The sequence below is a fragment of the Anguilla rostrata genome, chromosome 4 (assembly GCF_018555375.3).
Source record: "Anguilla rostrata isolate EN2019 chromosome 4, ASM1855537v3, whole genome shotgun sequence".
In the NCBI taxonomy this organism is placed as follows: domain Eukaryota; kingdom Metazoa; phylum Chordata; class Actinopteri; order Anguilliformes; family Anguillidae; genus Anguilla; species Anguilla rostrata.
Genome location: NC_057936.1, coordinates 31,353,287 through 31,376,165, shown reverse-complemented (window position 1 = coordinate 31,376,165; position 22,879 = coordinate 31,353,287). Strand labels below are relative to the sequence as shown.

Genomic DNA, 22,879 nt, shown 5'->3' with positions numbered 1-22,879 from the left:
CAAATTTCTCTGGTTTATGAGATTCGTTTGAACTCAATTTTTTTTTTTACATTGACAGCCCAACTCTGCACCTCCCACAAAAGATCATCTTGTCAGAAACATCTGTTTAGTATATCCTCATTCTTGTCTTCTGTTGCGGTCGTAGACTATGGAAATTGGCAGTATGCCCTGTGCAATGTGCATGGCTCTTGCTCATGCCTCTGGTCATGAAAATGCCAATATTCATTGGCCACACCCAATACAACCACGTGACTGTGCCCATGCACTGTGCAACGTTGTTTCCAGAAAACAGAGCCCTGAGATTCACTTCAATCAAAGTGATGGTAAAATCAAAGTGTAGAGGCCAAAAGGAACTGTCCAAGATTCAAATTCATCTGTTTGGGCATGTACAAAGTAATAAACAATACTACTTTCATTCACATAACATTAAAAAGTCCCAAACATTATGGTGCCCTGAAAAGGGGGGACTATAAAAAGTGCTGTAATTTCTACGAAAACCAAAATACGTGGATGGATCAGCATGGCTAATGAGTTGACCACAGTTCAGTAATTACCATACAGTACATGCTCAAAAATCGTATTACATAGGCAGAGCTGGGCTTTTATCGAAACGGCTGCCTTGTGATGGCTCTCCTTTAGGCATTGCCTTTGCGCATAATGTTCCCATTCTGTTTCAGAGTCGGCCGCATACCTTTATTGAATAAATGACTGAATCTATCTTCTTATCACTACATGCAAAAGGGGGCTTACAACACTTGATTTGAATTCAATTAAAATAATTTTTTCTTAACCATTCCCCTTTTCTAGCAATACCGAGAGATTTCATTACCTTCATTGATATGAATCAGGAAGGATAGAGGAAACAACAGAGGTTTGTTTTGACAAAAGCTTTTAAAAAAATAAATAAAAATCAAATACTGCTATTCTAATTAGTATCCATCAGTTTGATTCTTATTAATCTTTTCTTCTATGCTAATTCTGGTAAGAAGTAATGAAATCTGATATAAAAAAATTTCACTATCAATAAGAGGCACAAAATTCTGACAGATATCAACTGACAGTCTTAGATATAGCAAAAAGATGAGCATTTCCAGTGTTTCAGCTGGTTCTCTGTAAGCAGGGCCAAAGGGAATTTTAAAATGAGGAAAAAAGAGAGTCGGGACATGCACTCAGTCATGAGTTGAAAATGTTGTTCCATTCCAGTTGCTTTCAGAGATATTGAGTTTGTCAGATGTGTATGGAGCATACCAAGTTACTCGTCTCTAGATAAAAAAGAAAAAAATGGCTCCCTGCATCTAGCCCCACACAACAAAGGCTCTGAAGAAATCAAACTTTCTTCTAAAATCTTTAGCTCACGGGCGATCGTTGCAACATAAATACAGTTTAAGGTTTATTTTTCTGTAACTTTTAACTTGACTAAACAATACACAGGCACTATATAGCCATGCATTGCAATATTTTGCTCTGCGCTCCAGAGATTGATTCCAAAACTGAGAATGACATTCACAGCTGTTTCTGTTTCCCTGTTCAGCTATCCTTGGTTGATGATGTGGTCCTCTTGCTGATTGATCGGTCGGTCATCTACTGAGAGGAAGCTGGACCCCGTCACAGTCTAGTTCATTCCTTCTCTATTTTTTCTGTCCTGGAAACAAAGTAACGAGCGAGACAAGGCGATGCTGTCTGTTCCAGACGATATAGCATGATGAAGGCAGGGTGAGGGTGTGCTGTTTGCACTGGGCCGCTGTCGATAATTACTTGAGCCGTTCGCGGCTGGGCTTCTGCAGTTTATTCTGGATGGCAGTGTAATGCCGAACTGTGAGAAAAAAAATAATAAAACATCTTGCGGCCCGCAGTATTTCACACTCAACACAACGGTGCTGGAATAACATCAAACAGCTCCTCAGGAATCACACTAACATTAAAGTCATGAGTTGGCAGAGGGAAGAACGGGAGTACACATAACACATCCTTTTTTACCGATAAAATATAATACACTTTGGGCCCTCAGGCTGAGATTAGTCCTGCTGTGCATTAATGCACAGACATCTGTTTCTAAAATATGTTTGCATTCTGCTTCTTTCACATGATAGATCAGGTATTCCCCAACACTTCTATTGAGAAAATAATAATATTAAGCCATAAATGTACGGTGTACAAGACAGATATAGATGTATGCAAGAATAGTTTTTCAAAGGCATGGTTGGGAATAAGACATAAGAGTTTAATCTTCTATAAGTAACCATGCTGTGTTTTGTCCATCGAATTGTATGCAAGTGTACATACAAATGGCACATGCAAATCCCTGTCTATGTGTAGAAAGTAACAGCTCCTTTGGCAGATTGATAACAATTTTCAATGCATTTTCCACTCCTTCCCAGTTAAAATAAGTAATTTGACCACAAGCTGCTGTTTGTTTGTGAGTCCCGCAGTCGAAGTGTTAACAGTCAGATGTGGATTTGAGTGCTCACAGTTGGCAGCTGGTGGTTGTTGTGCAGAAAACAAGTCGTTCTTGTGGAAAAAAAGAAAAAATTCTAATTTGCTTCTGCCGGGGAGATCTTTCATGGCGGCAGCTCCAAATGAATATGAAATAATGAAAATTAAATATATATATATGTGTGTGTGTGCGTGCGTGTGTGTGTGTGTATGTATAGTTAGAGATTGAGAGAGAGAGAGAGAAACAACATTCACGGTGTACAATGAAGGCGCAAGTCAAATCATCTCTGAGCTGCGCAACATATTATTAGCAAGTCTGTCACCTATGGCCCCACCATGTAGAGCCTGCTGTAACCATGGCAGTGGTTTTAGTCTCTCTTCTACAATAGACTCATCTTTCAGGTTTAAACCAGGTAAGATTGATGGCACTTGCTTTTTTATTGGCAAATACTGAGAGAATCTGACAGCGTGATAGATGCTTGAGTTATATGATGTGATTTACACCCTATTTTACCCCCACCACCACTCCTGCCACCATTCTTGCATCAGATAAGCCTGGTCAGCACAATTGTGTCAAAAGTGAATGTGTTTAGTCTTGGTCCCACATCTTGTAAGTCCTTCCATAATGGCATTCAATTTCTCCATCGGATTCAATAAAAAGAAAAAGCATGAGAGCAACTTTTATGTGTAGTGTTCTCAATAGCTAATATATTGTGAAAAGGATAACGACTCAGACATGTTCTGCGATTCATTTTCTTCTGCAGACCTCCTTTAATGGACAATATTCCTGTTCATATAGTAATTTTCTCTAAAGCAACATGTGAGCATTAGTGGTGTGTTGATCAGGTAAATTAATCTACTAATCAACTTGTGGATTTAAATTCTGAATGGCTGCTTCTCTATAGAATGCTTCTCCAAGCTGTTGAATAAATTCTGGTGATTACCTGGATATGAACAAAGAAAACTGATTTATTTAATCAGAATAGTATCGAGAACAGATGGTTAAGAAATAGAAATGGTTGCTTTGCTATATTCAAATTGGATATCAGATAATCCTGGCATACGCCTGTTGTAATTCAACATTGTGATAATGCATATGTGTCCTGAGAATGAGATGGAAATCGCAGCCAAATTCTTTTGTGGTAACATTCCAAAGATGTATTCACAATTTTGACCTGATGTATGGGGGAAAAAACAAGCACTACACTCTGATTTATGATTGGTAAAAAACTTCATTAATTAATGATTAATAAGTCCAGGTTAATGAATTAAACATGTACAGGTGTTCAGGCAGACGCAATAATGAGATGCATGAGCAAAGATTAAATGGTAGGAAGAAATTTAATAACTGAGATTATAACTGAAAAAGGTGCGATGTCTCATCTTAATCTTAGTTCTTAATCACCTCGTCATCAGATTTTGTATCTGGGGGCTTTTGGTCTTAAGTGATTTAGTTAATAAAATTAATAACATTCTCCCATTGCATATTACATAGGTTTTGCACTTGTGTGATATGAATATCAATCAGCTTGTGATCAATATTTACAATTCCTTATGTGTGCGTTGGAATGATGTGACATCGCACCCTTCTGTGCCTGCGCTCTTTCATCATTGCAGCACTTTTCTCACTGTCTAAACTCTGATCTCTCATTGAAAGGCAAACAGAAATGCCACACCCTGTAGTTTTTTGTTTTATTTTAAAATGTACTTTCAGAGTTGACAGAAACAATAATAATACGGTTTGCTTTTGTGATTAAATAAGACATCTATGAAAATTGTGAAAAGTGTGGGTGTATATGCTGTATATAGTAATGCCACCAGTGGCAGCATCCATCATAGAAGGACAGTAATTCACCCACTGCTGGCTCTACCCCTTCCCACAAACAAACAATTACCCCCAGCTGAAGGCAATTGCCTCCTTTAGGCCTTAATAAAAGAAAGGCTCACACCTGAGAAGTTGAGGGAGTCAGGAGAAATCATTGTTGAGGGAAGCTGGTTGACAGTATTTATGGAAATTTTGACTTGTCTTCATGTATGACCTGTCTTGGATGACTACTTAATTTGTGTTTGACCTGTGCCGGGGGAAAAAAACACTCTTTTAGCTTTGTTTTTCTGGATCCGGCAAACAAACTAGCTGGACCTAGATATTTTGTGTTCATTTTGTTTGGTACTTTAACCTCCTTAAAGTCACAGGTCCATAATTTTTTATACGTACTTTGTAGCTAGGTGTCTGATAAAAGCCTGGTGGAATCACTGCAAGAACTGAATTTGCGGTGGTTCTCCATGCTGGGCCATTAGGTTCATATTTGATCCAGAAGTAAGAATACACCATACTGGTCCACCAAAGCATCTTCTAGAAGTAGCCAGGATGTCCCCCCATCCAAGCACTAATCAAGCCCAGGCTTATTAAGCTTCATCAGTTAGCTATGAGAGAATTGCTCTAGGCAAATGGTATACGTTTTGGCATACAGTACTTAGCTCCAAGATATTAAAGTGAATGATTTACAGCGCTCAGATGGTGGACATTATATTATCCATCTTAAAAATCATTTGCAAAAATGCACAATGGACAAGGGTGGATTATATTATAACTGACATTGCTGTATTCACCTTTCAACTTGGGGATAAATATGGTTGTGGTTGAAGGTCAGCATACTGTAGGCTATAAAAACTATACCGATTGGCCTAGCTAGAAAGATTTAAAAAAAGTAAACTGATAAATATGTGTGGAATCTGTGTCTCATTGTAACTGAAGAATGGCAGAAGCAAAAATGGCTTCTGAGCGAACATTGGTGTTGATTTTTAACAAAATACAAAATTGGCCATGTTCGAAATTCACAGTTGAGATATTCATGAGTGTAATTTATTTAGTAAAACAATACATTAAACTTTATTTGACTTATGTTAACCCCAGACCTTCTTTTCTGCAGAAAATGAAATGAAATCCCTATGGTAAAAAGCATTGAAATCTGATGAGGGAACCCATGGCTTAAAAATAACCCTCACTTCCGTGTGTCTGTACTACAAACTGTAACACTCTATTGGAACCAAACTCTCTACTCCAACCATCTCCTGGAAAAATTGATTGACAACCAAATACTGTAGTAATGCAGTCCACAGTGTCAGAAGGTTACATATGAGGTGCTCCAATACATCCACAAGACAAAGGCTGGAACAATGCTCCCACAGTTCTACTGCATCCCACTGTGTTACTGACAAAATATCCTTTGTCTGATAAAAGGCAACGGTCAGAAGCCAACACAGTATGAGGCTTTTTCCATTGAGGCCTAATAATATTGCAGATGCTAATATTAAACTTTGGCTGTGATAGGTTGTAACATAACCTAGCAGCATTCTGATGGCTCACAAGAAAAACAGCAAGCAGAAAATATGATTAGGTTGGCAACTGTTTTGGGCTTTTGGCTGTCCTATTTTAAGAAAATGGATTGAGTTTACACTGATTGATGCAAACAAGTTAATTCATTCGAAATTAACCTTTTGTTTGTATGTACTGTAAGGAGTCAATTAGCGGGCAATAGGCTAGAATTAAAATACAATATTTTAAAAGGACTCATAGAGTCTTCATGTTGACAACAGTTCAATGCACTGAATCAGGCAACAGCAGCCTCTGTGTGGCCTCAACAGGTGAGTTCAGGTGATAGAAGTAAGTGCCTGACACTACTGGCCTGAATGTGGTGGTTGTTTATTAACCAAGATTAATTGAGCATGCCCTCTTAGTGAGGAAAGCAAACTGATTTGCAGAAAATGCACAATACTCTCAAGCCAGAGACAGAATTTCAAGTGTGAGAAGCCCAACAACTTAAAGATAACTCACAATTTCATACTGCCACCTCTCATATGAAAATATCCAGTTTATAATATTCAAAAATAACATTCATCATTTACGCAGTGTTACTATGCTAGCTACGTGCTAACAAGCAAGTAAGTGAAGCAAGCTTATCATGTATTTACTGGGAATGCCTTTACTTAACTTTTCACCAAACACAGACTGGTATGCAACCTGGTTGCGTTCATATTATGCATGTATCCTGTATCCTAAATGACACACCTTTGCTGGACCCCCTGTGATAAAGCTCTTTGTTGCATTTTAAACCATAAATCAATATTTTTCATATACAACCAACCTCTCACGTATCAATGAATGCATAAATAACTGTTTTCCAGCTTCACATTCCATAGAGTCTGTATTTAATCAGTCTACACCACTCGTAATTGTTGTGTGGTGCTTTGATTATGACTTCTGATTTCATAACTGCAGGGTTAAAAAGACTCATAAGACAAGCTTTGTACCCTGATGATGTATAACTATTTCCACTGGTATGGTCGCTCCAGGAAAAGTCATAAAATCTCATGTTGAAAAAAATAAAAGGGGATTTCACTGCAGTTAAACTCAAGGTAGCATGCTATTAACTAAAATAGTAACGAAAGATCCTGTGGTATATCTGGTGGTGCCTTGATCTGTTCGACAGTTCAAAAGTTTTTTCCTTCACAATTGAAAGTATTCTTTGGTCATCTACTACAGGTCTTCTGTGGTCTAGCAGGTTGTTTGCTCTTGTTCAATCACCAGTGCATTCTTGCTTCCTAACAATATATCAAGCACTTGATTTTGACACATCCAATGTTATGGCTATGACACTGATCATCTATATTTAGATTGTTCAGTCTCACGATGGCCTTATTTACTGGCATTTATTTTGTCCTCATGTTGAGAGACAACAGCAACAACTCCATATGTTAATTCCATACCTAGAATCAAATCTAGCTTTTGCCAAGAAACAGCTGAGCAGCCAACTGTCTAATTACTTTTGCTCCCCTAAAATAGGCGGACTATATATAAAACATGCTTACCAGATGGATGTATATACCCTCAAATTAAAGCTGACAGTCTGCACTTTAACCTGGTATTCATTGTTTTATTTCAAATCTAATGTGCTGGAGTACAGAGCCAAAACGAAAATTGTGTCACTGTCCCAATACGTCTGCATTTAACTGTATGTTTTCATAATATTTGCCCTGCTGATCTCCTGTGGCTCAGGGGTATAAGCAAGGCTTAGTTAAAAGCAAGGCTTGAGTTAGCATCCTTCCCAGCCCATTCAGTGCAGCGCTAAAAGACAATGGGAAAGGTAGGAGGGCTACAAGCCCATACGCTGACGTGTTAGTGGAAAGGGGATCATGGAAGCATGAAATTGTTATCGAGATCACATAACCCGCCATTTTTACACATTATATATTTATCCATCCAGCAGGATACTTATTGAGGCAATTCAAGTTCAGTCATTGTTCATCTGCAGTTGCTGGATTCAAACCTGCAACCAATTCGATATTTACTTTAACCGGTACATTAAACTGCTGCCTGGCGTGATCCGGTGCCTGCGATGCTACTGAAGTTTTGAACTGCATATAATAATTACAGTTGAATCAGTATCGCATTTCCGCTCTTATGCCCGTTATCTTTACACAGCACACGCACACCCGTAGGGGAACAAGGGGAAAAAACACATCACGCATTCACCCATTTCATTCCCTCCTCAAACACGGGCCACATCACATGTTTGTCTTTCATACTATCGGACGGGACTTCAAGGGTAACTTTAAAAAGCCTGATCAGAGCGGCAGCCGAAATGGTGCTGAAGAAGCCCTCGGGCCAACTCCAAGGTTTTCCCCGTCAGAAACCTGAGAGACTGTCAACAGGCTCCGCGGGGACTCGTAACAAAGCCGCAGCGGTTCAAAGAAAGACACTGATTTGAATAAGTTCAATCAGTCTGTTGGTTCCTCCGTTACATTAGGTAGCGAGGTGTCAGAAGGAATCACGCTCAGGCAACAGGCTTTCCACCCCCTCTGCTAATTACTCCGGGCACATCTTAAAAACATGCCAGGCAGCCGATGCGAATCAGCCCGAGTCTGAAGGACAAGCGCTGTGATTACATCCGCAAGGCAAGGACACTCCATTGCTGCACTGACTGAGGGGCACATCAGAGTGCTGGAAGGCAGCAGCCGTGGGTTATCTACATGCAGTGACATAGTATGCGACACTTCTGTAGAATGTTCAGTCCAACTCAGCTGGGACTCGAGTGCCGCGGAATTCATTATTGATCCGAAATCAGTTCTAAGCCCTGATGTTTAATTTCATTTTTTAATTTATTTAAGTATTTTCATGGCCATTTCATGACCACTGGTACTTTTATAGCACAGTAACTCTTAATATAACATATTGCTTGCTCTACACAGTATACTTGCTATAACATAGTCATGACGTACATGTGTAATGTATGTTTGCCACGTGTATGTAGACAATATAGTTTATAATGCTGTGCTGCCTCAGTTAGCATCTCCACCCCAATATTTGGCACATTGTCATCATTGGACCATTGCATATGAACATAAATAACAATTCATGCATATGACTGAGATTGCGTAAGGTACACTAGAATGGACAATAGAATGATAATGGCAAATACTATGAATTCTCATACAACCTAGCCATACTATTTTGCTGCAATATTTTGTTTCAATATTCCACCCAGGAATGTATTAAAGACATACATGCATTGTAAAGTGCTCTTTATTTAAATTTTACAGGAAGCAAAGAAAGGCTCACAAGTAATTGTTGTAGGTAACACTAACTTAACTTTAAATTTAACTAATTGTATCTTATTGTATGTCCCAACTTCTGACAACACAATATTACATGTATAAAACACATTAATTCTGTTGTATTTGTACAATTTCTATTGTCAAAGGAGGTGGAATGTTTTAGAGGGTATAGGAAGAGAGAAGAGAAAGACAGGGTGTAACTGGCATCATCACTGAACAAGATGACAGAATAGTAAGTATATTCTTCAACAATGAGGCCTAAATTGTAGGGAATGCCATGCGGAAGCCATGTTGACACTTCAGCTGAGATACCACTGGAAGTGCTAGAATCCCTGATGAAATAATTGTGATGTTCATTGCTCATTGCACCCTTAATATTTTGCTAGGCTGAAAATGTGAGGGACTTAGTGACAAACACTTCTGCTCTATAAAAGGCTGAAGGATTGATTCTGTGAATTATTAATACACTGAAAATGTGTTTAGATGGTCCCATTCTGGGCAATTAGCATCATGTATATTAAATATCAGACAGATTGACCACCATCAGGGCTGTCAGTACCATCATATTCTACTGAAGTGCACTGTAAATGTGCTGTTCAGCTGATTATTCCAATACTTTGCTATAATTGCAGACAATTGTGGAGAATATTTCAGTATGAATGAATTAATGTGCCCTTTATTGAAATGGCATCATAGCAGAAGATTTTGGTTCTCTCAACCTGGAACGGAAGACAAACTGTACTTTGGAAAATCGTTAAAACAAATTAAGGTAAAATTGCTTTAGAACACCACGTCCCAGGTGTAACACTATATATGAAAAAGCCACTGCATTTGATCTGAGGTACTTCTATAATCTCACTGCATATATTTTAAAACATTTTTATAGAGTATGTGCTTCCGGTATGCAAGTGAACTGATACAACTATTGAAGTTGCAGCTGTTTTTTTTCTAGAGAAATTAAGAATTATGTTATAAACAAAAGTTTTTTGAAAATATAATAACGGCATTTATAACGGCATTTTGCATGCGCATACAAAGTTGGCTGTGATGACATGAATAAGTTCAACTTGTATAGGATATCGTGATGTGGGTGCAGTGCCCACATAGAGGCTTTTCAATGGCCAAGTAGCACATAGATTACTGAAGGGTGTATTCAGTAGTGCATAAACTTAACAGTATTTACAGCGATTCACAATTCCCCTTTTACACAAAAAGGTATTGTTTACTGTATGTCTGTGTAACTGTTTCATGCCTTATGGAACATACACTAAAGAATGTATTACTTAGCCATTGAAAGTAGTCGCTCTTCCAGCCAATAGCATTTATCTCACAGGAACACCAGACATTTTTTTTCAGACAGCACCCACCAAGTCCAATACATTTGATCATCTGTAAGAAGTCCCATTTTGTATGCACACAGCCGTCCATCACCGCCATAAGTAAACGATATTGGCTTACAAATATAAGTTGTTTATCAAGGCCTTGGTGTGGCTGACAGTGACCAGAAAGGCAATTTGAGACTTTTCCCTCCTGAACCACAACCTGGAGGGAGCACCTTTCCATCCTGGCCGGTGTTGCCTGACAACTGTGAAGAAAAGCCAGACACAGGGGGGCGTGACTAGGGTTTGATAGACCTGAGTTCGGCGGGGGATCTTAGGCTTTCCAGTTCAGTGCGACTGGGTGCAGTGGGCGTTCCAGCCGTCCCTGGAGGCATGGATCTGTTCTGGTTGGATTAAAACAAAAGAAACAGAGGACTGACAGTTCATCTGTCACTTAGGCACAGTCCTCCTCTCAGTCTGAGTTGTATTTTATATCACGGGCAGGAGACAAAAGACAAATGACTAAAGGTTTGAGGCAGCTTAATATTTCTGAGAGAGATGCCACGTGAATAGTAAAAAATCTCTTGAGTAGTGTTTAAGTTTATTTCTCCACCAACATTTTTACAGGTAAAACACATGTAATTAAAAAAAACACGGAACTACTTTGTCGTAACAACAAAATACCAGATCAAATCTAAAATGTCTATCTATGGTCTATCTATTCATATTCATTTAGGAATCTGCATATGCAGGGAATTGGTGATCCCCTATCTCTCCATCCAACATCTTGAGATGACCAGCTATTTTAAATTCTTTGTCTGGCGACATGTCTGGGAGGGGGGGGTAGCCAGTCTCTGAAGTTAGAACTTAACTTTTGAGTGAAGTCAAAACACAGTTGCATGTGTCTCTCTGATAGGGTGCTCAATTGGACAGAACATAGTGCCTCTGGACACCCTAAGAATTTCTAACCAAGTATGATTTTTCAGGCTCACTTTTGTGTGATTTCTACCAATTCGACTTTTAGTCAGAGAACCATGCCAGATGGGGACTGCATATTCCAGAACAGGCTGTACAGTACATAAAGTCAGTTTGTCACAAAGTCATGGGGGTTAACTCCAGGGATTTTAACTTGATCCGTATTCTTTGCAGAGTTGCACTTATATCTAATTCTGTTATGCCAAACTCTGGTATTTGATTTTTCCATGCCTTCTACTTTTGTATAATTTGTAGAATTGTTTGTTGCCGCATGTATTCATATTTAAACCTTTCTGTAGAATCGTGCCTGCACACTTGAATTACCAGTCTTTAAAGGCTTGTTGTCTCAGGTAGATCAGGTGTCTGATCTTGGGAGTGATCCATGGTTGGTCTGAGGGATAGGTTTTTCCTGTCTTCAAAGGATTTCAGGCAGTGTGGTGTTATAGTGTTAGCTTTTTCAGTGGTGCAAGGTTCTGCTTTCACTTCCTGCCAGTAGTGATCCACCAGCCAAACTTGCTCAAGCCAAGTTCCCTTATAGACTGCATTACCTATTTAGTAGGATCCAATTATGGTTACATAATGTATATCTACATACCTCCTAGTTGGAACCTGTGGTCAAGTAAGGAATGATTTTCTTCCAACAAAAGTACTAATCTTGCGCAAAACACTTTTACATCCTCTTTTCCTGGCTGTTGTCTGTGTCACGTCTTCTTTGTTAAGAATCCTTCTTAGGTGAGGGCTTCCAGAGGAGCAGTTTGTTTAAAGCTCTTGAGGGTTTCCACAGAGTACTTTAAAACTGGGGCCTGCTGTTACCTCACAAAGAATGTAAAAGTTAGCAATACGGAAAAATGTTCCAAACAAGTTCATAAAAAACAGTTCTCCGAAGACAACAGGTGGATGGCAACTCCAAAATAAGATATTTACTGGATCCTAAGTCCAGTTCACCAAGCATAAGTGCATGAGGCAGCCATCTTGGGTGCAGTCATCTACTGTCTACTAGTGTGTGTGTGTGTGCGCGCGTGCGTGCGTATGTGTGTGTTTATCCCTGATATTAGTAAGACACTTCATCTTTATTTGAATGTGGTTGTTAAAAAGTATTTTTCTTAATTAGTGTCAGGCTAAGTTCTCATTGCTTGTCCTATTTTACCTATTTTTCTTTTCAGTGAAATGCTCAGATGTAACAGCAGTGGAGATAAAATATTCTTGAAGAAAAAAAAATTGAACATTTTATTGCTGTAATATTGCAGTAACAGTAATGTGGAAACAATCCTATATGCATTGAACCAGTCTTCCTTATGTGTCAAGTGCAACTTTTAAAGGGGTGATGGACGGGAGTTTAAGCTATTCATTGCATTACAATGATGGAGAGAAACATGAATCACGACATGTAATCAAGCCTTGGCATACAGCAGTAATGGACCATTTCCCCTTCCTCATTCAGAATGCTTTATATTCAGGGAGCTGTACTTGTACTGGAAAATCGCATTTCAACATAACAACAATAGATATGGTCAGTATGGTCATTAATGTTTGCAGCGATCTTAGCCTATTATAGAGAGTAATAAGTAATACAAATTATGAATGCGAAACTCATTTAAAATCTTGAATTTGCGGCATGAAGGGCTGTTAAAAAAAGGCATTTTTGTCCATGTCAAGGGTGACAACCCACGTAATTATAATCTGTCAGCAACAACAAAACGATCGAAAATGATTTCTGTTATTATTCTGTTTGTGGTCATTAAAGCACCGAGCCATACTCTCACAGCGTTGCTCTCCTTCGCATTCAGAGACTGAGAGGCTGAGGGAAGGTACACAGCACACGCATGCTATCTAGGCAGATGAGTTTCGCTCTGTATTCAGTGTGCAGCCCGAGCTCGTCTTAAGTAGGCCTGGGAGACTGGCTCAGTCCCGCAGCAGCGCTACATCTCCCGTGGCTGATGAGTTGCTGGATTTCGCTTCGTACCGATGGCCCTCCTCACAGCAGCATTTCAAGGTGACTTCAGCGGCGACGCAATCAACCCCAGCTAGAGTGCTACTCAAACACACAAGGCTGGCCGAAGGTCGCATTTGAGAGGGCTTCCAATCAATTCTTAGCAAAGCTTCCCCCCCGTCCTCTTGAGAATATGTCCTCTACGCCCTGAAACAATGCTTACTTTTTTTTCTGTTGGAGAACACAGATACTGTAGGCAGCTCTCAAAATACACATTTTTTATTAGTTTGCATTTAAAAAAAAAAAAAAATCATAATCATAGGTCAGTGACGTACAATTATCGAGGCGATGCTTTCATTGTGTCAAATTTTGGTATGGATTACGGTTATAGATTCTGTAAGATAAATGCATCCTTTCACTCTTTGGTTTGACAGTATTTCCATCTTAATGCAGTATGGATAACCCTACTTCTCTGTCACAGTGGGAATAACTTTCAGTGAAGATTAATGGGGCCTGTCTTTATAGTACATTATCAGTATGCACACAACAAAATGGCAGTCATTCATTATGCTTAATCAACTAGTTCAAGTATGTATTAGCATCATAATTACTTTGTATAATATACTGTTTGTATATAGATATGCTTATAAAACACATTATGAAAGGTTCAGATAACATTTTTTTTTCTTGTAGTAAGCGTTGGTTGCAGTGTTTGCTGCTAAAGGTGTTGGGAACCAGTTATTAAGTTCCTGGGGGCAATTGCTTTTTATCATGGGTGATATAGGTTTTGAATAACTTTTTTCATTAAATAAATTAAATTTTTTTTTTTTTTAAGTGTTTTGTGTCTACTCAGGTTCCCTCTGACAAATAATACATGTTGTCAAAAGATTAGAAAAGTGGCAAATATGCAAAAATAGAGAAAACCACGAAGGGGCATATACTTTTTCGTGGTACTGTAGGTGCTTAGCATGTGTTCTCTGGAGGGATGGGTCTTCAGTGCGCAGTGGAATATGGCAGTAGCAGCAGGGAGGTTGTTCCACCAATTAGACACAAGGACAGAATGTCATGATATTGAATATCTTGAATGGATCCTTGCAGAGATGGAGTTGTGACGTGCCCTATGTTTGCTAAACGGAGCAGTCAAGCTGAGGTGTAGGGCTTCATAATAGCCTGGATGGATCATAGCCTCATAATCCAGCTGTAACGTGATTTATTTCAAGCATGGAACACATCTAGAAATACAGAAAAGTTCTGCCCCGTCCTTGTTTTGGACAAGTGTGCTGCATATATATGTATATGTAGTGCTCCTTCCAGGTAGGGCAATCTTAGGGCAATGCAGGCCCTCTGTCTGTTCATTATAGCCAAGATGAGCCCAAATGCCATACCGCCCCAGCTGTGGTGCACTGCCTTCATTACTAGAGACAAATAGTTTAACAGAGTCACCAACAGACTTGTAAATTATGCAGAGGAAATTCCCACTGTACACTGATGCCGACGGGTACGTTGGACAACTGCATATTTTAAACACTGAGGTTTTGTCTCTGTACCATCAGTCTGGGCTGGAAAGAAAGTCAATAATGCACATTTTAATTTCCATTCCAGACACAACCCTGCATTTCTTTCATTTTTAATTTCTCTCATTTTACTTTTGAAATTTGTTTTTTTTTTGTTTATCACAGCAGGTCAGACAGCCAAATCCGTTCCAAATCCATTTACCCAGCAAGCTCAATTTGAGACTCCCCTGGTGTTAATTGCCCTTTCCACGGTATAATCATCTGACTGTGTTGCTAAGCCACACAGCACCTGCAAAGGTGTGTCAAACAAACCTGGGAGTTCTGGCATCTGAAATAATGGTATTTACCTGAACTCTTTTCTGTTTATCTCACAGAGCAATCTGGACTATAAATTGTAACCAAACTTTAATATGGCTGTAAGTTTTAAAACTGAGGGGGTGTGTGATGATGACATCTGAAGGCTTCAACTGTGACTTCAACAATGCCAAAGCAGTACTCCAACAGGTGCAGCATGATGTATGTATAAAAATGGACATAGCCCAGTTTGAGTTTTGAAAAAAAGAAATTTGGAATGCTCATCGACTATGCATGTGCGTGGGATGTGTGTAGGTTTGTGCAAATGTGTGCCTACATCTTGATATCTAAAAAGAACAGTTTTGAACTTGTTGAATCTGCTATTGAGTAAAACAGATTCCCTTTGTCATTAGAGGTTGTTCCTTGTTATTAGAGGAGGGGGGAAAACAGAAGTCAGCTCATTTTAAATAATAACCAATGGGAGGTAGTGGTGCACTCTGACCTGGAGGAGTCAGGAGAAACTTATAGAACAATGCAGCCAGAAAAATGGGTCATTAAACTGCAAGGCCCATTAACTGGAGATAGGACTATTGTTTTCAACTGAAATGTATTAATGAGGAAAAGGGTTCAGTGGTGTTGAATGTCAGCTTTACCTTTTAATCTTGCCAAGGACAGGTATATAATTATGTGGATCACATTCTAAAGTGCTCTTTTATGATTTTCTCTTTGCAACACGAGCCGTGCTGTGCAGAGCCCTCGGGTATCACCTTGCCCATGCACCTTCCTCCACAGCCTCCAACTTTATAAAAGACAAAATGGCACAGCACTCCGGAAGATGCAAAAATACATTTCCATTCCCCGAAAGGATTTTCTCCAAATATATTGCGTGTTCTCCCTCAAAATGGCAGAGCAATGAAACCCCTGCCGATGGCCAATTTCTGTTTTATTGGTTTCTCTTTAAATTTTGTAAAGGCTATAACTGCACGTCACATCTAATTTATTGAAATGTACTGCCATTTCTCTCTAAGGACCTGACAATAATAAATGATATAGTGCATTGGCTCAGATGTTCATGCCATGTTCAATCCAGCTGGTAGTTTTGTGTCATGCAAATATAATAGGCTGCAACTGAATATTCACAACAATCATACAGGAATTATCAGTTTTGAGTATGGATCTGAGAGATTATGGTCAGTCATTAGATTGGAAAAGAGTGTGAATATTTCATTATCATCACAAAAGTAAAATAATCAGATTTTGCATTACAAAATTATTCATAGATATTACTTATCTTTTACAAAACGTTGCCAAATACAGATTAACTAAAACTCTACTTGTTGACAAAAAAGTACTGGCACTTACATATGCAAGTGATGCCAATAGGCAGATCACAGAAGCGCCTGAAGCTGCTTCTGGAATGATATACATTTGTATGTTGTCAGAATAGGCATGGTTATACATATATTATTTTAATCACTATGCACACTGTTTATTGAACAAAATATCATTGAACTGTTCCCATACTTAATGAGGGCACTGTATATAAATATATAACCTTGGAGTCTAAATAGGTGCTCTAGTAAATTTATTAGCAAGGCTGTAGGAATAGGGATGGGAAATATCAGCAGCCAGGATTGCATGGTTACTGCAATTTGCATTTTAAAGTGTTTATTTATTTATTTGATTATTTATTTATTGTATTTGTATTTTAGTAGTATTCTATGTTGTTTTTGTCATTTTTTGTTCCCCACCATTTGTATTATATAATTGCTTGACCTTGTCGAACACTTCCTAGATCAAAAATAAATTTAAAAAAAATAATTGGTCACAAATAAATGTTCATTCCATTAGCAGCTTCCAATTGTGCTATTGTGTTAATAAGCACATTTCCTTATAGGATTTTATGAGATTCAAATTTGGTTATGAAGATAACCTTTAATTGCACTTAATATGTGTGGAATGTAGTTCACTGCCAATGTTAAATAATGAAAATGACCTGCAAGGGTAATTGATGGAGTGTTCTTGGTTATCAAGTGGTCATTGGAATAATAATGGTCATTGATATTGTTCATTATGAATAATTTGTAGAATAATATTAATACAAAGGAACCTTGAAAACCTATATTTAGGATGTTTGGCACATTTGTTTTATTGTAGTGTTTATAGGAGTAATATTATATTGACTATTATAATCCCTGATGATTATGTATAGTGTTAAAATGGATTTGTTTGTTTTCATTGCTTTGATCATTATATAGAGAGGGACTCTTGTTTTGGATGTTTTTCCCATTTGTTTTCCTGTACTGATTGTGTGGGCTGGGCTAGTGGGTGGTGGGTTGGACTTCTCTTGTGTCTTACTGGTATAATTTACTAAATTTAATAACTTATTCTGATTGGCTATTGGAATACTTGTAGCAGCAGTAGTATGTGAACTCTATCAGTGATAAAGCGTGATGCTTCTTTTCAGAGCACTGATGAAATCATTTTGCTGAAATGAATGCACTCAGGTTTTTTATTCCTCCTTGCCTCTTTCCAATACATTAGTTTGAGCATGCATCTCAACTTGCCTGCGAGACATCTCGTGCTGGATGGCGAAACATCGCCTGAAGCTCAGCTTGGCTTGAGTTGCTATAATACCCTCCCCCTGCTTGACATTTTGCTCGCCCTGGATGGCACCACGGTGCTGAACTCTTGATCTGCAAAGATTCTCTGATTAATACAGGGACGCACGCTGTCTCTCTCTATGAGAACTCATGGTGGCATGTCAGGGGTGTGCAGATTCTTCCTGTACAAAATCCAGAGAATCTGGCCGTCTTCTTCACTGCCAACTCAACCCAGCTGTTGGCCCAGATACTGGCCAGCTCCCATCTGGAAATGTTCAACTCCCTCCTCACTGGTGTCCCTGCCTCCACTATCAGACCTCTGCAGCTCATCCAGAATACTACAGCTCAACTGATCTACAACCTCCCCAGACGCAGCCATTTCATTCCCCTTCTCATCTCGCTCCACTGGCAACCGATATTGGCTCGCATTAAATTCAAGACCTTTGTAATGGCGTACCGGGCAAGCAAAAGGGACAGGCCTGTTATATCTTCAAAAGGTCATCAGACGCTACTCGCCAGACCCTACACACATCATGTTCTGCTGCCTCTGGGAGCCTGGCCCCCCTCCCCTGTGTGCTTGCACCTCCTGGTCACATCTCCTGTTCATGTGACTAGCATAACACCCTAGCAATCCCATAAGAGGCATGCTAACTGTAGGACCATGTGCAAATGCTCTCCACAAACAAGCATATCTGCAAGGTCCCTGAAAATGCACTCTCTCCCCATGGCAAGATTTGCCAAGCAATCCAAAAGCAACAAATACGGTATTGTGAAGTGTTGGGTTTCACTGCGTGAATGTGGGTCTTTATATATTGTCATCAATCAACATCATCAGCCACTATCTATAAATAAACAAAATGAACTTTGGGTTCCCAATGAGGTTATCACAAGCTACAGCTAAGATGAAAAATAAGTGTGAAAAAACATTTGTCAACTGAAATAAAAATTTAATTGAGAGTTTTTGAAAAAACTAAAACTAAAATAAAACTAAACTGAAATTGAAAACAAAATAGAGTTGTTAATGGAGGTCTGTGACTACTTAAATCGACTTTGCAAAATTACCAAAAGATTGTAAATAGAAACCTCTTTTACATATACTGTGCGCCTTGCCACTTGTTTCAAAACACACAGATTTTGATTTTTTATCACTGAATAAGAGGATCTTTTAAATGTAATGTAATCACCTCATTGTCATTACAAAATGCAACAGTAGATTTGTATTGTTTTATCTGCTTTGAGAACTCAACCTTCACAGATTAAAACATTTTTTTCTGTATATAAGGCATCCATGTTGCCCCCAGTTGTACATTTACAGGTATATTATGTTATGTAAACATCAGAGTATAATATCCTTAAGTATTCATTCTCCAAACATATATTTTGCAGGTGGAACACAATAAATACTGTTTGTTTATTTGCACTTATCAAATCAAAATACAAAAAACTACAAAATAAGAGACAATTTCTTTTCTTTATTTTCAGTGAAGGTTTATTCAACTTAAGCCATTTTGATATTTAATAAAATTTTTGATTTGCAACAGCTGTATAAATAAAAATTACGTGTGTCATTAAGTGTCATCGCAAATAATATTTTAGACAATCTATGCAGAATTTGTAAAAAATTATGAATCAACAAATCAATAAAATCTTGGAAATAAAAATATGTTTACCGATATGTTTATGTTTACCGTCTTTAAAGTATGAAAGAGGTGAATAATCAAAATAAACTATCTATAATTTAGTATTTATACATAATATTGTTTTGGCTCAGCTCGACGACCTTCACTAAGCTCCACCCAACCTTGCGCCTAATTCCAACATCCCAAAACAGCAGGGAGAGAAAAAAAAAAAGAAAAACGAATAAACCCTTAAGCAACGAATACGCGTCCAAGCTCTGCAGAGGAGAAACAGCCGAAGAGCTCACCAGACAGAGGACGCAGTCAGCGTCTCCTACCGTCGGGCTGCATGGGCACAGTGAGCAGACACGCGCCTGTGCCACCTTACCTTGTGCCATATGGCTCATATCAAAGCTCACGGCTGCAACTTCTCCACCAGCTGTTAATGCTGTTGCCACTGGCAATCAAGCATCAGCTAGCACTGCAGAAAGATGCCCCCCTCAGTGACAGGCATTGTCATTCACAGCTTTCTGCATTCATGCTGGCAGAAAAAGTGAATAAATGCCCCACGGAAGCGGTTGATGGCTGGGAGATGAGTTTCCTCTGTTGTGACTGTAAATGAGCTGCCAAGCTTTAGCTCGCAAAACAAGGAGGAGAGAATAAACAAGGCTTCTCGTTTATTTTCTGATGAAATCCCTGCACCCTTCAGGGCTAAATCTTTGGGCTGCCCCGTAGTCCTGCTGATAGTCATTTCCAAGTACCATGTGGTGATTTCTCAATTCATCTTTCGTTGTGTTTTTTTTCTTGGGCTGTCCCAGTGGCAAATTGAACTTTGCATTAACATAAAACAATGTTTAGTCTCGTATTACTTTCGTGTTTTCTCATTATACACTGACTAGTGGCAAAATTGACACCCACCTATACATGTTATCACAGAATCTTAAATCTTCAACAAGCCTGTCTAAAACATACAATATGATTTCTAACATAATATATGTTATGGATTTCACGAAAGGGTTCAGGAGACATTTCAAAAATCATATTTGTTTTGGAATATATATCTTATTAAGCAGAGAAAGAACAACAGATTTTAAATAATTACATTTAAAAAATAATTTTAAAAGAAGTGTTCCACAAACATCACAAACAAGGTACCAGAATTTTGAAACCTCACAATAAATTCACCAGAGCTCAGTTATATTATACCTTTGGGAAGAACTCTATGGTCTACAATTGTTTTAAACCCTTAGCTTGCTGAGTTTGCACATTGTAACTGTTTAAGTCATGATTTTATAGTCCATTATCATTCAAATCATTGCAAATGAATAACCCTACACACTGTACAAGGTTAATATACAGAATGTGTTATGTGCCATTGAGCCTTTGTATGTAGCTAGTAGGTTACATATATTTAAAATACATTTAAATACTACACAATATATATATCCTTATTTAGTATAAACTCATGCAATATGTTCTACATTTTGTTTGATATTTTATGCATTACTATTTGATAAGAATGGAGAGTATCTTTATGCTGGCCTTGCAGGACCATGTTTAACACACTGGAGCCCAAATGTACAGCAGAACAAAAGGCACTAATGAAACCTGGTGGCACGTGTCTGCTCGTAGCAAGTGTGAGAAAAACAATGGGACTGAGGGAAGTGTACTGAAGAAAACAACATCCAGTTTATCTTGTTATGAGCATCAGGCCCCTTCTTGTGTAATGTGCCATGTGCGTGCTCTGTCATATCTATTTATGCTCTGTGCACTGTGCATTATGTAGGACTGGGGATCTTCATTTAAACAAACAACTTCACATTGAACCTACCATGTATATTTCATCTTTAAAGCGGCATGCGTATTCCATAATCAAGCAAGCACGTAACGGCATGCGTTTACATGCGTTTTTTTAGGTTTTTCGACATAAACGTGAATGTGCCTAAGATACACAATTCCTTGTCGTAGAAAAGCAACATTGAACAATCTTTGATGTTTTAACCATCTATCACAGATGAAGGAATTTAGCGGAGCACTTAATCCCAGACCTGAAATAATTTTAAATGCTTGTTCCATTTAAGTTCCAAAGAAACTGTAAGACATAAAATGTGTATATTGGCAGCATTTGCTTGTTATAAAAGGTCCTCTGACTAATTGTAAAATATAGAAAAAATAAAAAAAGGAATATGTACTTAAGTGTTTCTTACATGTATTAAGTATTTGTATTTGAAATAAATTTCACAATGTGACATGGGTTACTGACTGTTCACTTCTAAGGAGAAAAAAATAACTCTGAAATGGCCTCATTATTAGGTAATATTAACCACAGCAAAATACATTTTAAACACTTGTAACCAAATTCAATTATGCATGTAACCACCTGGAATAAGATCAGATGCTGATACTAGATGCCAATATCATGTATTCTCATCCGGTGCAGAGTCCACGCTTTTGAAAAGGTTGAAACTGAATGACCAGCAGGTCAACTTTCTGCATCCTCGTCTGATCGCACTCACTAGTTCAGATGGATCTTGAGATCCTCCAACTTTACTGATGCCTCTTTCAGTAGCCGTGTGTTTACTGGGGTTTTGGACTTCAGTTTCCTCTCCAGCAAGTAAAAAGCATGTTCAATGGGGTTTCAATCGGATGACTGACCGGGCCTCGTCAAACCCTTCAACCTTTTCTTCCTGATAAGCTCCTTGTTTAAGTGTAATGTATGGTTTGGGTCATTGTCTTGCTGCAAAATACACTTCCATCCAATGACTTTGGTGCCGTTTCTCTAAATATGGGTGGACATTATGTTTTTTTTACACTTCGGCTGTCATTCTGTAACTGCCATCGCTGGTAAAGACCACTGAACCAGTTCCAGATGCAGCTGTACATTCACCACCATCACACTGCCTCCACCATGCTTGACAGATGAAGTAGCATGCCAAGGGTCCGGAGCAGTCCCTTTCTTTCACCACACTTTCACCTTTCCATCACTCTGTTAAAGATTTTTTTTTTCTGTTCTGTCCATAAGATTTGTTTCCAGAACTTATCGGGCTCATGTTTGTATTTATTATTTTGTATTTTTGCAAATTACAAACTCACATTTCTGTTCTTGGCACTGATGAGAGGTTTATATCTGAAAGTGTAACCTTTCACCCCCAATGTATGGAGATCATTAGCAATTACTCAAGCTAACAATTGATTTATTTATTTTTCGTAGCTCTTATGATCATCCTGTCATCACTGGTTATTCCTTAAGTGCTCTAGTAGTTAGTTTCTTCTTCAGGACATTCCACACAAACATTCCGCAATTGCTAAAAAAAAATAAATAAAAAATAAAAATTCATCCTCACAATAGCTTGTTTGGTTGTCATACTCAGTTCTCAAGCCCTTGTCCGCAGTTTTCTTGTCTTGCTTATAGACTCTAGGAATGCTTCCAAAAGGATATAACCTATGTCCTGAGACACAGCTTTCCATTTTTAAATAATGTAAACCTGTAATATAGTAAACCTGTGAAATTTTGAACAGCTGATGGTCAATTGTCCCAATATTTACGCTAACTTGAAAAAGGGCGTTTTGACTCATTGAA

At 38.4% G+C, this 22,879-nt stretch overlaps 1 long non-coding RNA gene across 2 annotated transcripts in view; it reads right to left on the bottom strand.

Annotated features, from left to right (window-relative positions):
• Positions 1-22,879, bottom strand: part of LOC135253224 (uncharacterized) — an 80,791-nt gene that overhangs the window by 10,548 nt on the left and 47,364 nt on the right. Inside the window, exon 4 of one of the 2 annotated variants that reach the window (XR_010329560.1) lies at positions 908-1,813. The exons of the other annotated variant lie outside the window; for it this stretch is intronic. This is a non-coding gene — a long non-coding RNA (uncharacterized LOC135253224). Of the gene's footprint in view, positions 1-907; positions 1,814-22,879 lie in introns of those variants that run through there. 2 annotated transcript variants of the gene reach the window in all.